Below are 13,621 nucleotides of genomic sequence, written 5' to 3' on the forward strand. Positions count from 1 at the left end.
GAGTCCTTGACTAGATAAATTGTGTTTCTGATTGCATAGATTATATTTCTGATTGCATGAATTATGTGGCATTATTTTGATGCATGTTTGTGATCCCTGAAGCCCCAACTGATGTAAGCCCTAATGACATCTAAAGGGATACCTCGGATAATTACTCCCCCAGTCTTCAGGTGACGGTTCACTTGACTGTTTCATCGAGTCTTAGATAATGACTTAGTTGCATATGGTTTCTCACTACTCTACTCGTACATACTGTAACCCATCCTTCCTCGAGTCCCACGATGGGACGGGATATGTTATCGTGCACAGTGTTACTACTTCTTTCACCGCGTCCCGGGCCGGATGTGTATAGTTCCACGCACGAGGAGACGATGCCGTACGTGAGGTGTGATATATGTTATATGTTATGACGATACGATTATTCACCGAGTCCCGGGCCGGCTGTAATATGATAGTATATGTGGTGAAATAAGGAAGGAACACCGAGTCCCTCCTTAGAGGGCCGGGTATATATGTATATTATGATGGTACGCTATAGACGTACACCACTCCATTCACCGAGTCCCTCACTAAAGGGCCGGATACTTTATGTAGGCATGCATATGAGATTAAAGCAATACATTGTGACCCTGAGCCCCATAGTGAACCGGGTATAACACGATGATATACATGATAAGATGATACCGTATACGATGGTATGATACCGTATACGATGATATGATGAAATGAAATGCATTATGACACGATGATTTGTGATTATGAAGTAATGATAATGACACTGAGTTCACTAGAGGGCCGGGCACAGTATATGATGGTGTATAGGATCACGTGTCCTAAGGTGCAGGTACAGTAAATTGTTAATTGTTATACTTATCCCCTGCATCCCTATTTCAGTTATGATCTCAGTTACGATGTCTTATGCTTTACATACTCAGTACATATATCGTACTGACCCCCCTTTTCTCGGGGGGCTGCATTTCATGCCCGCAGGTACAGATGTTTATTCTGAAGATCCATCAGCATAGGAGTTCCTCTCAGCTGTGTCGGAAGTGCTTCACTGTTCTGGAGCCTAAATTTTGATGCTGGTCACTTAATGTATATATTTGTACATTCAAGGGTACGGCGAGGGTCTTGTCCTGCCATATGTTGCTGTTACTATTCTTAGAGGTCTGTAGACATATGTATATGTGGGTTGTTTGTGAGTTAGTTTTGATGTTGCCTATTCGATATGTTGTGAATGTTTTTGTTATAGCAGCCTTGTCGGCTCGCATGCCCTTTCATGATATGATACAAATGAAAGAGGCTACATGTACATGAAAAAGTTTTAAACTATTGGGGTTTTTATATATAGTATCACATCACACACGGTTCAACTTAAGTGTAGTTGATAAATACGCATAAGAGGGTCCAGGTGTTACACCCCACCCTTTTTAAACTCGGAATGTCCCTTAAGTTACTTAGAAGTTAGCATGTGAGCCACTTAAGTTACGACACTATCAAACGGCTCTAAGGAAGGGAGAATGTGATACCCCATACTAGAGAAGGTTGGAGATGAAATCATAAGAGTCCGGAAGGAATTGGAGGCCAAGTAATGAGTCGTAGGACTCGATTTACCTATGTAAGCTACTAAGTTAAAAGTCATATGCACTTGAGCTACTTAAGCATATATCAAACTTACGTAGCACGGATTACATAGGTACATAAAATAAGACGAGATTACGAGCCCACGAGGAAGGGAAAAAAGACGATACGTGGTAGCCAATGAAGAAGCGACACGTGGCAGAACCTCAAGCAAGCAGGTGACCCACCTGCTTGGGGGGGTGGACCCCACTGCCACGTGGCAGCCCATAGTTGGCAGCATGATACGGTGGCCCAATAGGGGCTGGACACGTGTAACCTCTTGGGGGTTGACACGTGTCACACCCTAAAGCCACATATATATGTGGATATATATCATATACTTCAGTTATCCATCAAAACATCAGCCAACTTAGAGAGAAAAAAACGTGAGGGAGAGAAATAGAGAAGCAGCCATGGTTCTTGAAGTTTAAAGGTTTGTTTTCCAATTTTCTTCCGTGAATTAATTATATACGGTGTACCTTAAGTACTTGGATATGTATATATGTATTTTAAGACCTTCATGGAAGTAAAACTCCAGCTTTGCAATTGGAATTTGGAAGAGAAAATAAGAGAAAACGTTAATTAATAAACCCGTTTTTGGAAGGGACAGTGGTTAGTAATAATCATATAACTTCTTGTGTACAGATTCGTTTCAAGTGATTTAATATGTTTTGGAAAGGTATTTCGTGGTGCTATAACTCTCATTCAGACTCCAAAATCCAGTTCCACTTGTATCAGCTTGAAAAGTGGTGATGAAGTGTAGAGGAGGTACTGCTCAAATTTGGTTTTGGAAATCCTACACGGACAGCTGTGAGTATTTTAGTCATATCTTTTTGTACAAAATTGATGTAGGGATGATTCGAAATTGTTTGCGACCCTAATACACGTGTCTATAACTTTTATGAAGGACGTAAATCCTGTTTCCCTCCATTACCCCTTCGAAACGAAGCGACAAGGTAAAACAGTAAGCTGTCCAGATTTCACATTTTGGATAGTTTTGGCGAGTTTGACAAGTTTAACGTAAGGTAAGATTTCTTCTTTTAATTTGAGCTTTATGTGTTCTGATGGAGCATGTTACACTCCCTATTGGTGGATGGAAATATGAAAATGGCTTAGAAATACTTGGCGTTCGGAATAAACTAATTTGTAGTCGTTATGGTTGAATTGTTGTCGAAACAAAGTGTTGTTCTTGTGAGTTGCTCTGCAGGGGTGTGACTTGTTGTTGCAGGGCCTAAATATGTCCTAATGTGGGTTAGGGTGCTGCTGGTAGAAGCCACATGACCCCTTGTTATGTATAATTAAAGGCGTCACAAAATAAAGGCTAGACGCCCTATTGAGATATCGTATTTTTGGAATAAGTTGTTTGGAGTGTATGTTGTATATTGTTGGTATGAATTGCTGCAGGTTGTTGTTGTTGGTTGGCTGTAGGTCTTAGGGACCTGATTGGAAATTTGGATAGGGCACATTATAGGGGAGGTGCTGCCCAATTTTCGTTAACGCCTTAACAAACTAAAGGACTAGTCGAGGAAACAACTAAGGCAATAGATTCCATTAACATTAAGGCGTAATCCAAGATGCTGGAAAGTTAAGAGTAGTTGATATTCGTATTACTTTCATATTGAATAGGTTCGGAAGACGACGAGACGAGCAGGATAAAGGGTAACTCCCAAAAGGTATGTAAAGCTTTCTTGTGGCATGTTTTGGTATAAGCACGTACAATTATCTTTCTTTCCTTTTGGCAAGTTTTAGCCTTAAGTGAAGTGTGTGTGGAATGTGGGGATAATTCCATTCCCAAAACTCCAAGTATGCCTCATAACCCATATCCACTGCTTAGTATTGGAATTTCTGCAAGAATTGAGTATTGCCTAGTAAGGCTTCTATGTATTAAACACTAGTATTTGGAAAGCTATCTCTCATTTCCTTTGATACGTGTTTGGTATGAAAGTGAGATTATGATGCCATAATGATTCACCGAGCCCCATGATGGGCCGGGTATGAAATATGTGTATGCAGATCCCATAAAGAAAAGTACAGACCATATATAGTTTATTCTCTTTCTTCTTTTGGCGTGTCTTAGTTGTAGGTTAAACATGATATGAGTTCCAGCGTAACTCCATTCTTAGCATCTCTTATTTACGTCTGAATATCGAACTTTTATAATAATCGAACTATTTCCCTGGAAACTTTTATATGTTAAAAAGGTAACAAATGTACAGGCTCCAAGTCTTACAGACTATATGTTAACAAATGTTTCTGGTTCCATAAGCGATTTGGCTTTACTTTAGTACATGTCTAGGAGCCCCGAGATTATAATTGAGACAGCCCATAATGGCATTTAGAGGACACTCGAGATGACTACACCGCTACTCGGGTTCTCAAATAAAAGCTTAACTTTCTTATTCTATCGAGTCTCTGATAATGATTTAAATTGCATATAGTTACTCACTACTCTACTCGTGTATATTGTAACACTTCTTTCCCTGAGTCCCGGGCCAGGATATGTTCTCGTGCACAGTTCACTGCATTATTCACTGAGTCCCTCAATAGAGGGCCAGGATACGTGTATAAATATATGATGATGTGTTGTAATAAGGTGGTGATGGCACTGGGGCCATGATGGTTTTACAGAGATGATTTTACAGAGATGATTCACCGGACCCCCGAAAGGGCCGGCTATATGATATGACTCGAACATGCATGTTTTTGTAATTCATAAAGTACAGGTACAAGTTTCTGAATTGATATCTTATCCCCTGATTCTCTATCTCAGATATGTTTCCAGTTGTTTTATATTATGTTTTACATACTCAGTACACATATCGTACTGACCCCCTTTCTCGGGGGGCTGCGTTCATGCCCGCAGGTACGGGTACAGATTTTGGGAGTCCGTCAGCTTAGGATTCCATGCAGCTCAGCTGGAAGAGGCTTCATTGTATCGGAGCCTAGTTTTTGATACTGTCCACGGATGTATAGAAATTGTTTTATCCATTCAGGGGTACGGCGGGGGCCCTGTCCCGCCATATGTTGTCATTTATATGTTTAGAGGTCTGCAGACATGTATATGTGGGTTGTGTATGTCAGTTTGATTAAGCTGGGTCTACATGATATATGATATATATTATTATGTTATGGCAGCCTTGTCGGCTTGCGTGCCCTGTCATGTTGTGATACAAACGAAAAGGGCTACAGTTTATGAAAATGTTATCGCCAGTGGGGCTCTGTTACATGATATTGTCTTATTTACGATTCAATGTGACCTCATCTAATAGATATATGTACGGGGGGTCCAGGTCGGACCCCAGTCGTGGCCTACGGGGTTGGGTCGTGACAGAAGTGGTATCAGAGCAGTTCGTCCTCGGAGTGTCTGCAGACCGTGTCTAATAGAGTCTTGATTATCGATGTGTTGCGCGCCACATCTATAAACAGGAAGCTATAGGACATTTAGGATGTTACCTTTCTTCTACATCTGAGATCGTGCTTTAGATCTGAGTCATAGGAAAAAAATTCCTTATACTAACCTTGGATCTTAACAGAAGGATGACACCAACAGAAGAGAGTAATTGATGACATAGAAAGTTACAAAGCACGCAGGTAAGTAAAGTGAAGGCACGGAAGATATCCGTTTGGTAAGGTAGTGAAGTATTATTTAAAATGTAAAGCTGAAACCTGAAGGGAAAGCAGTCAGGAAGTGCAATAGTTGCAGTTTGAAGTTGGACATATGAGGTAAGTCTAATATTTTTATATTATTGTTGACGTTGAAAGCACTGTGTGGCTGCGATAAAAAAATGACATTGAAAGCCCTGTGCGGCTGTGATATGACATGTAAATATATATGCTAGCCCTGTGAGGCAGTGTTGGTATTTTCTGCATGCAGGTTTTGGGATAAGTAAGAAATGTAGAGGAAACTCTGCCGAAATTTTCCCAGAACAAGAAAAAGGAAGTAAAGCATAGATTTTTGAGATGCCCGAGAAATTGATACCAAATACCCCTACTGTGTTTAACTAAAACTGTAAGAGGTATCTTTCAGGTCGCCGACAAGGGGCACTTTTTTTTTTACTTGAAGAATTTTATTTCGGAGTAACAAAAGCTTAATTAAGTAGTAAAGTTCAGACTACGGTATCTCCAGCCGTATTTGTACTGTAGAAATATAAATAGAGGGCTCAGGGTGAAGGATAAGATGTCCCGCGAATGAGTTTCACTCTTTTTGAAAAAAAAAATCCAAGCCCTCAACTCCTAATTATAAATTAGATGAGTTGTTCATAACTCGAGGATAAACTCAGAAGGAGACCAGGTAGGTCAAGTATTAGAAGAAGTACTGTGATATTTAAGAGGTTCTGATTTCTTCCAACAATGGTTGGAAAATGATGTACGATAATAGTTTATAATTTGCCACCGACTAATTGGGGAAATAACTTCTAATAGAAGCACCTCAAAGAGATGTTAGGAACCAAATATATATACGAGTTAAAAGGGGGATATGTAAGTATGAACTGAACAGTGTGATATGAGTATACAGGGATAAAGTGGAACCACTAGTCAGACGCACATAGTATGCGTTGACTAAGTTAAAGGCCTGCGTTGAGAACACAGTAAGAGCATGGGGCTTACGATACAAAGAAATGACGCGTATACACAACGTCGCCCCAAAAATAGTGGAATCCTTAAGGGACGAGGATGGAAAACTTAAGGAACAAATGACGTAACTTTTATTCGTCCCAAGAAACAAAGGATATAGGTTGGGACAAAACCACTACTTCAAGAAAACCTAGAATAGTTATCGTCAGAATACTAGCACTACCTAATAGGGATTGGAACAACTACAGGTGCTAAGTAATTCTTGGAAAAAGAAAAAGTAGAAGGTGGCCTTGGACGAGTTGTTCCCTAGGTCACATTGTTCAAGTATTGATTAGTAGATAAGACATTATGTTAGATATGGAAAGGTTCTATCGCTTCGTAATTTAATCAAGGCTCCGTACACGGATAGTCAGATTATAAACATGCAGATAAATAAAGACATGATGCGGTACCAAATAGATTGGTGAAAGGAATTGGACAAAAATTTAGACTGGACATAGAGACTTAGAACAAAGTACAAATAGAGGAAAGTGCGGGTACCCCCTAAAGGGGGGAAGTTAATGAGAAAATGGCAAAGGTAGGAGGAGGCAGTTGATATAGCAATAAATGTGAGATAGACGTCTAAACTTTGATAAGATATCTTGCTAAACCAAGTTGGAAAGCTCCGGAAGTTACCAATAATTGGATGGAAGCCGGAATGCTACATAAGGTAGCGTTAAGAAGTTTGTGACGAGACCCTGAACAACATAACACTAGAAGGTGGTTGCGGATAAAAACACAAAAAAAATGTAACCATGGAAGGATATCGGATAACTCAAGAGACACTACGAGGGATAATGACAACATGCTAGACCAAAAAGCCAAAATGTTGCCTATAGAGTTTGTCGCAAATGATGTTGTGATAAATGTATAACCAAGGACAAAGGAATAGAAAGCCTCCTGTGGTAGAAAATGAGAAGAACACAAAATGAATAAAGGATAGGGGAGCTCATATGTGAAATTCCATTAAAGATATGCCAGCTAATAATAGCCAAAACTCAAAATGGCTCCAAAGGTTACTATATAAAAGAACTTTAGCGCTACTCAGTAGCCCACCCTAATGAATGGGTGCGTACAGAAAGGGGGGGGGATACAATAGGGGAAGTTAAACCAAACTAACCAAAAAGGGACATGGTCATAGCGGAACTAAAGGTCTATGCCGATACTGGTCGTAAGATAACAAAGGAAGGACAGGGAAAAACATAAAGACTCGCGAGACAACGCTGAGGTAAATTGGGAGCTAAGTTGAGTGCCCCACCCATTAGGGTAAGGATTACAATAAAACACAACACGAAGACTTCCCAGGAAGGTCACCCATCCCAATATTACTCTCGCCCCAGCACGCTTAACTTCAAAATTCTGATGGAACTTAATGCGTTAGTGCTGGTGGGATCCCGCGAGATGGAGGAATCTGAACTAGTGATGGAGAAACGATATGAGATTATGCACCCAGAGTATTATAAGATACGTTAAGGCAATTGTAACAAGGGTTTAAGCAAAATAAGAAGGATTAGCTAATTGCTAATTGACGACGCACTTGAATGCCACAGTTCTTCAACATAGAACCAGTTAACGACTGGAAAACCACAGAATAACTATATAGGCCAGTTAAAGTTCTAAAGAAAGTCGAGAAAAACTATACGAAGCTAAGGATTCCCAAATTATCAACGTCACCATGCACCTATTCTAAACTTTTCAAGAGTAGGGTGCTATGCGGGTTATTGCGAGAAGGCTAACGAATCAACCCCTTTGCTTCCAAGCAAGACCACCTATGCAACTGGAACTAGGTGAAGCTATATGACAAGGAAGTAGTAAGATTCTGTGAAGTTCCCCAACTAATATCTCAGATAGAGGAACTTCAAATATGGTGAACGTTTGGACCTCGGTCCAAGAAGAGGTCGAGAGCACAGACAAACCTTCATACCGCATTTACCTCGGGCTTCTGAATAGACTGAGCATACTATCAACTGCTAAAAAATATATTGCGAGCTTATGAGGTTGGCTTAAGTGTAGCTAGGACTATCGTCCATCAATTATTAGGTTTGCCTACGAGAAGGGCTACCATTACACTATCCAAATTACCCCCTACAAGATGTTGTAAGGAAGCGCCTATAGGTCCCCCTGATGGGAAAAAGATTAAGCTGGTAGGCCAAACAGGATTAAGCAAACTATTGACTAAAAGCCCAGAGTCGGCAGGAATGATATACAGATAATCGACATCGACATTCAAAGTTCAAATGGATGATTGGATGTTCATAACGGAGTCACCCAGAAAAGGGGACTTAACCCAAAATATGTTAGAAGGTATCAAGTTACTCATAAGGTGGGCAATGTGACTGGTAATTTAAGCTTACCACCTGATTTGGAAACCATACGCCCAGTCTATTAAATATAAATATTTCGCAACTGTACTGGCGATCCACCCATAGTATGTCTCATAAATGAAGTCCATGAGATGGAAGAGTTATCCTATGAGGAGAAACTTATTGCCATCTTGGATTGGCAAATTAGAAGGTTGCGAACTGAGGACGTGCCTTCCGTCAAGATACTGTGACAAAACCAAAACCAGAAAAGGGATGACCTGGGAAATTGAAGAGGATATAAAACACAAGTATTTGCACCTATTCCCAATATTTACAGGTAACCCCGATTCCTGAAACACGTATATGAAATATTGGTATGGAAGTACGTGTTAAGAAAATAGCAATGAATCTCCCTACGATTTGTATAAGGTGCTAAGAGAAGTTTTAGCTAACATTCGGGGACGAATGTTCTAAAGGGGGGAAGGATGTTACACCCCACCCTTTTTAAACTCGGAATGTCCCTTAAGTTACTTAGAAGTTAGCATGTGAGCCACTTAAGTTACGACACTATCAAACGGCTCTAAGGAAGGGAGAATGTGATACCCCATACTAGAGAAGGTTGGAGATGAAATCATAAGAGTCCGGAAGGAATTGGAGGCCAAGTAATGAGTCGTAGGACTCGATTTACCTATGTAAGCTACTAAGTTAAAAGTCATATGCACTTGAGCTACTTAAGCATATATCAAACTTACGTAGCACGGATTACATAGGTACATAAAATAAGACGAGATTACGAGCCCACGAGGAAGGGAAAAAAGACGATACGTGGTAGCCAATGAAGAAGCGACACGTGGCAGAACCTCAAGCAAGCAGGTGACCCACCTGCTTGGGGGGGGTGGACCCCACTGCCACGTGGCAGCCCATAGTTGGCAGCATGATACGGTGGCCCAATAGGGGCTGGACACGTGTAACCTCTTGGGGGTTGACACGTGTCACACCCTAAAGCCACATATATATGTGGATATATATCATATACTTCAGTTATCCATCAAAACATCAGCCAACTTAGAGAGAAAAAAACGTGAGGGAGAGAAATAGAGAAGCAGCCATGGTTCTTGAAGTTTAAAGGTTTGTTTTCCAATTTTCTTCCGTGAATTAATTATATACGGTGTACCTTAAGTACTTGGATATGTATATATGTATTTTAAGACCTTCATGGAAGTAAAACTCCAGCTTTGCAATTGGAATTTGGAAGAGAAAATAAGAGAAAACGTTAATTAATAAACCCGTTTTTGGAAGGGACAGTGGTTAGTAATAATCATATAACTTCTTGTGTACAGATTCGTTTCAAGTGATTTAATATGTTTTGGAAAGGTATTTCGTGGTTCTATAACTCTCATTCAGACTCCAAAATCCAGTTCCACTTGTATCAGCTTGAAAAGTGGTGATGAAGTGTAGAGGAGGTACTGCTCAAATTTGGTTTTGGAAATCCTACACGGACAGCTGTGAGTATTTTAGTCATATCTTTTTGTACAAAATTGATGTAGGGATGATTCGAAATTGTTTGCGACCCTAATACACGTGTCTATAACTTTTATGAAGGACGTAAATCCTGTTTCCCTCCATTACCCCTTCGAAACGAAGCGACAAGGTAAAACAGTAAGCTGTCCAGATTTCACATTTTGGATAGTTTTGGCGAGTTTGACAAGTTTAACGTAAGGTAAGATTTCTTCTTTTAATTTGAGCTTTATGTGTTCTGATGGAGCATGTTACACTCCCTATTGGTGGATGGAAATATGAAAATGGCTTAGAAATACTTGGCGTTCGGAATAAACTAATTTGTAGTCGTTATGGTTGAATTATTGTCGAAACAAAGTGTTGTTCTTGTGAGTTGCTCTGCAGGGGTGTGACTTGTTGTTGCAGGGCCTAAATATGTCCTAATGTGGGTTAGGGTGCTGCTGGTAGAAGCCACATGACCCCTTGTTATGTATAATTAAAGGCGTCACAAAATAAAGGCTAGACGCCCTATTGAGATATCGTATTTTTGAAATAAGTTGTTTGGAGTGTATGTTGTATATTGTTGGTATGAATTGCTGCAGGTTGTTGTTGTTGGTTGGCTGTAGGTCTTAGGGACCTGATTGGAAATTTGGATAGGGCACATTATAGGGGAGGTGCTGCCCAATTTTCGTTAACGCCTTAACAAACTAAAGGACTAGTCGAGGAAACAACTAAGGCAATAGATTCCATTAACATTAAGGCGTAATCCAAGATGCTGGAAAGTTAAGAGTAGTTGATATTCGTATTACTTTCATATTGAATAGGTTCGGAAGACGACGAGACGAGCAGGATAAAGGGTAACTCCCAAAAGGTATGTAAAGCTTTCTTGTGGCATGTTTTGGTATAAGCACGTACAATTATCTTTCTTTCCTTTTGGCAAGTTTTAGCCTTAAGTGAAGTGTGTGTGGAATGTGGGGATAATTCCATTCCCAAAACTCCAAGTATGCCTCATAACCCATATCCACTGCTTAGTATTGGAATTTCTGCAAGAATTGAGTATTGCCTAGTAAGGCTTCTATGTATTAAACACTAGTATTTGGAAAGATATCTCTCATTTCCTTTGATACGTGTTTGGTATGAAAGTGAGATTATGATGCCATAATGATTCACCGAGCCCCATGATGGGCCGGGTATGAAATATGTGTATGCAGATCCCATAAAGAAAAGTACAGACCATATATAGTTTATTCTCTTTCTTCTTTTGGCGTGTCTTAGTTGTAGGTTAAACATGATATGAGTTCCAGCGTAACTCCATTCTTAGCATCTCTTATTTACGTCTGAATATCGAACTTTTATAATAATCGAACTATTTCCCTGGAAACTTTTATATGTTAAAAAGGTAACAAATGTACAGGCTCCAAGTCTTACAGACTATATGTTAACAAATGTTTCTGGTTCCATAAGCGATTTGGCTTTACTTTAGTACATGTCTAGGAGCCCCGAGATTATAATTGAGACAGCCCATAATGGCATTTAGAGGACACTCGAGATGACTACACCGCTACTCGGGTTCTCAAATAAAAGCTTAACTTTCTTATTCTATCGAGTCTCTGATAATGATTTAAATTGCATATAGTTACTCACTACTCTACTCGTGTATATTGTAACACTTCTTTCCCTGAGTCCCGGGCCAGGATATGTTCTCGTGCACAGTTCACTGCATTATTCACTGAGTCCCTCAATAGAGGGCCAGGATACGTGTATAAATATATGATGATGTGTTGTAATAAGGTGGTGATGGCACTGGGGCCATGATGGTTTTACAGAGATGATTTTACAGAGATGATTCACCGGACCCCCGAAAGGGCCGGCTATATGATATGACTCGAACATGCATGTTTTTGTAATTCATAAAGTACAGGTACAAGTTTCTGAATTGATATCTTATCCCCTGATTCTCTATCTCAGATATGTTTCCAGTTGTTTTATATTATGTTTTACATACTCAGTACACATATCGTACTGACCCCCTTTCTCGGGGGGCTGCGTTCATGCCCGCAGGTACGGGTACAGATTTTGGGAGTCCGTCAGCTTAGGATTCCATGCAGCTCAGCTGGAAGAGGCTTCATTGTATCGGAGCCTAGTTTTGGATACTGTCCACGGATGTATAGAAATTGTTTTATCCATTCAGGGGTACGGCGGGGGCCCTGTCCCGCCATATGTTGTCATTTATATGTTTAGAGATCTGCAGACATGTATATGTGGGTTGTGTATGTCAGTTTGATTAAGCTGGGTCTACATGATATATGATATATATTATTATGTTATGGCAGCCTTGTCGGCTTGCGTGCCCTGTCATGTTGTGATACAAACGAAAAGGGCTACAGTTTATGAAAATGTTATCGCCAGTGGGGCTCTATTACATGATATTGTCTTATTTACGATTCAATGTGACCTCATCTAATAGATATATGTACGGGGGGTCCAGGTCGGACCCCAGTCGCGGCCTACGGGGTTGGGTCGTGACACCAGGTCGGACCCCAGTTGCGGCCTACGGGGTTGGGTCGTGACAATATAATAGTGCCAAGGAACGTCCGGCCTGATCCATAAATATAACATTATAGTACTAAAGAATGTACATCCCGATCCATATATAATATAACAATGCCGAGAAATATATGGCCCGATCCATATATAATATAATATGTTGGTGTTGAGGAAGGTACGACCCGATACATATATAATATAATATATATACATGCATCTAAAACATAGAAATATAGCAGACATCTCTCGAATATCATCATAAAGTATGTTAAAGAGCCTCAAGAATCATAGTCATATGGCACTATAGTATAAAACGTCTTATAGAAGTCTGAACATTAATTATCATAGAGTCCCTAAGAATAGAAATAGGTATACATCGACTATTATCCAATGTACAAAAAATTGGAGGGGGAGGCTCAATCACTTGAGAATTGTAATATCAAGAAGTGAATAAGAATCATGAAGCACACTAAAAGCTCGTGAATAGAATTACCCCAAATTTCATATAGTATCACTCCTTACTTATATCTAAGACATGACAAAATAAAGGAGGGATAACTTTACATACCTGTTAAAGATCAATCGTATCCAAGCTTGCCTCGTTACCCTTTTAGCCTATTTAATAAGAAAGTAACACTATTATGAATAAACTTTGACTTTCCAGTTTATAAATCTAAAAACAATCACTTATAGGAATTATTTCTTCGTTCACACTTTTCGATTAGTATATTGATTAGTTAAGAACTTAATAGAAATCGAGCAATATTTCCCCTTACATAACTCACCTAAGCTGAACTTCCAATTAAACGCCGATTAGCACAGCAATACAAACAACTATGACCACCATCCATATATAATAAAACTACTTTAATATCATTCAATACAAGTGCTAAACAGCCCACCCGAAACCACAATATCAAAATATAATTTTTGATCTTTATTTTGTAAAATCACAACCACACGGAAAGGAGCATAACGTGGGTGCGAAAAACAACACTTATACTCATCTATAACTATATTTCAATCTCTTCAACATACAT

General features: G+C 39.7%; 2 long non-coding RNA genes across 2 annotated transcripts; both read left to right on the forward strand.

The window, feature by feature from the left end:
- The first annotated feature begins 2,606 nt into the window (after positions 1–2,606).
- On the forward strand, positions 2,607–4,579 carry LOC129904531 (uncharacterized). Its single transcript, XR_008770446.1, has 3 exons — positions 2,607–2,645; positions 3,247–3,293; positions 4,484–4,579. It is a non-coding gene; the product is annotated as an uncharacterized LOC129904531 (long non-coding RNA).
- A 5,639-nt stretch (positions 4,580–10,218) lies between these two features.
- Positions 10,219–12,174, forward strand: LOC129904701 (uncharacterized). Its single transcript, XR_008770479.1, has 3 exons — positions 10,219–10,257; positions 10,859–10,905; positions 12,096–12,174. It is a non-coding gene; the product is annotated as an uncharacterized LOC129904701 (long non-coding RNA).
- Positions 12,175–13,621: the final 1,447 nt, after the last annotated feature.

This window comes from Solanum dulcamara, chromosome 9, assembly GCF_947179165.1.
Source record: "Solanum dulcamara chromosome 9, daSolDulc1.2, whole genome shotgun sequence".
Classification (NCBI taxonomy): domain Eukaryota; kingdom Viridiplantae; phylum Streptophyta; class Magnoliopsida; order Solanales; family Solanaceae; genus Solanum; species Solanum dulcamara.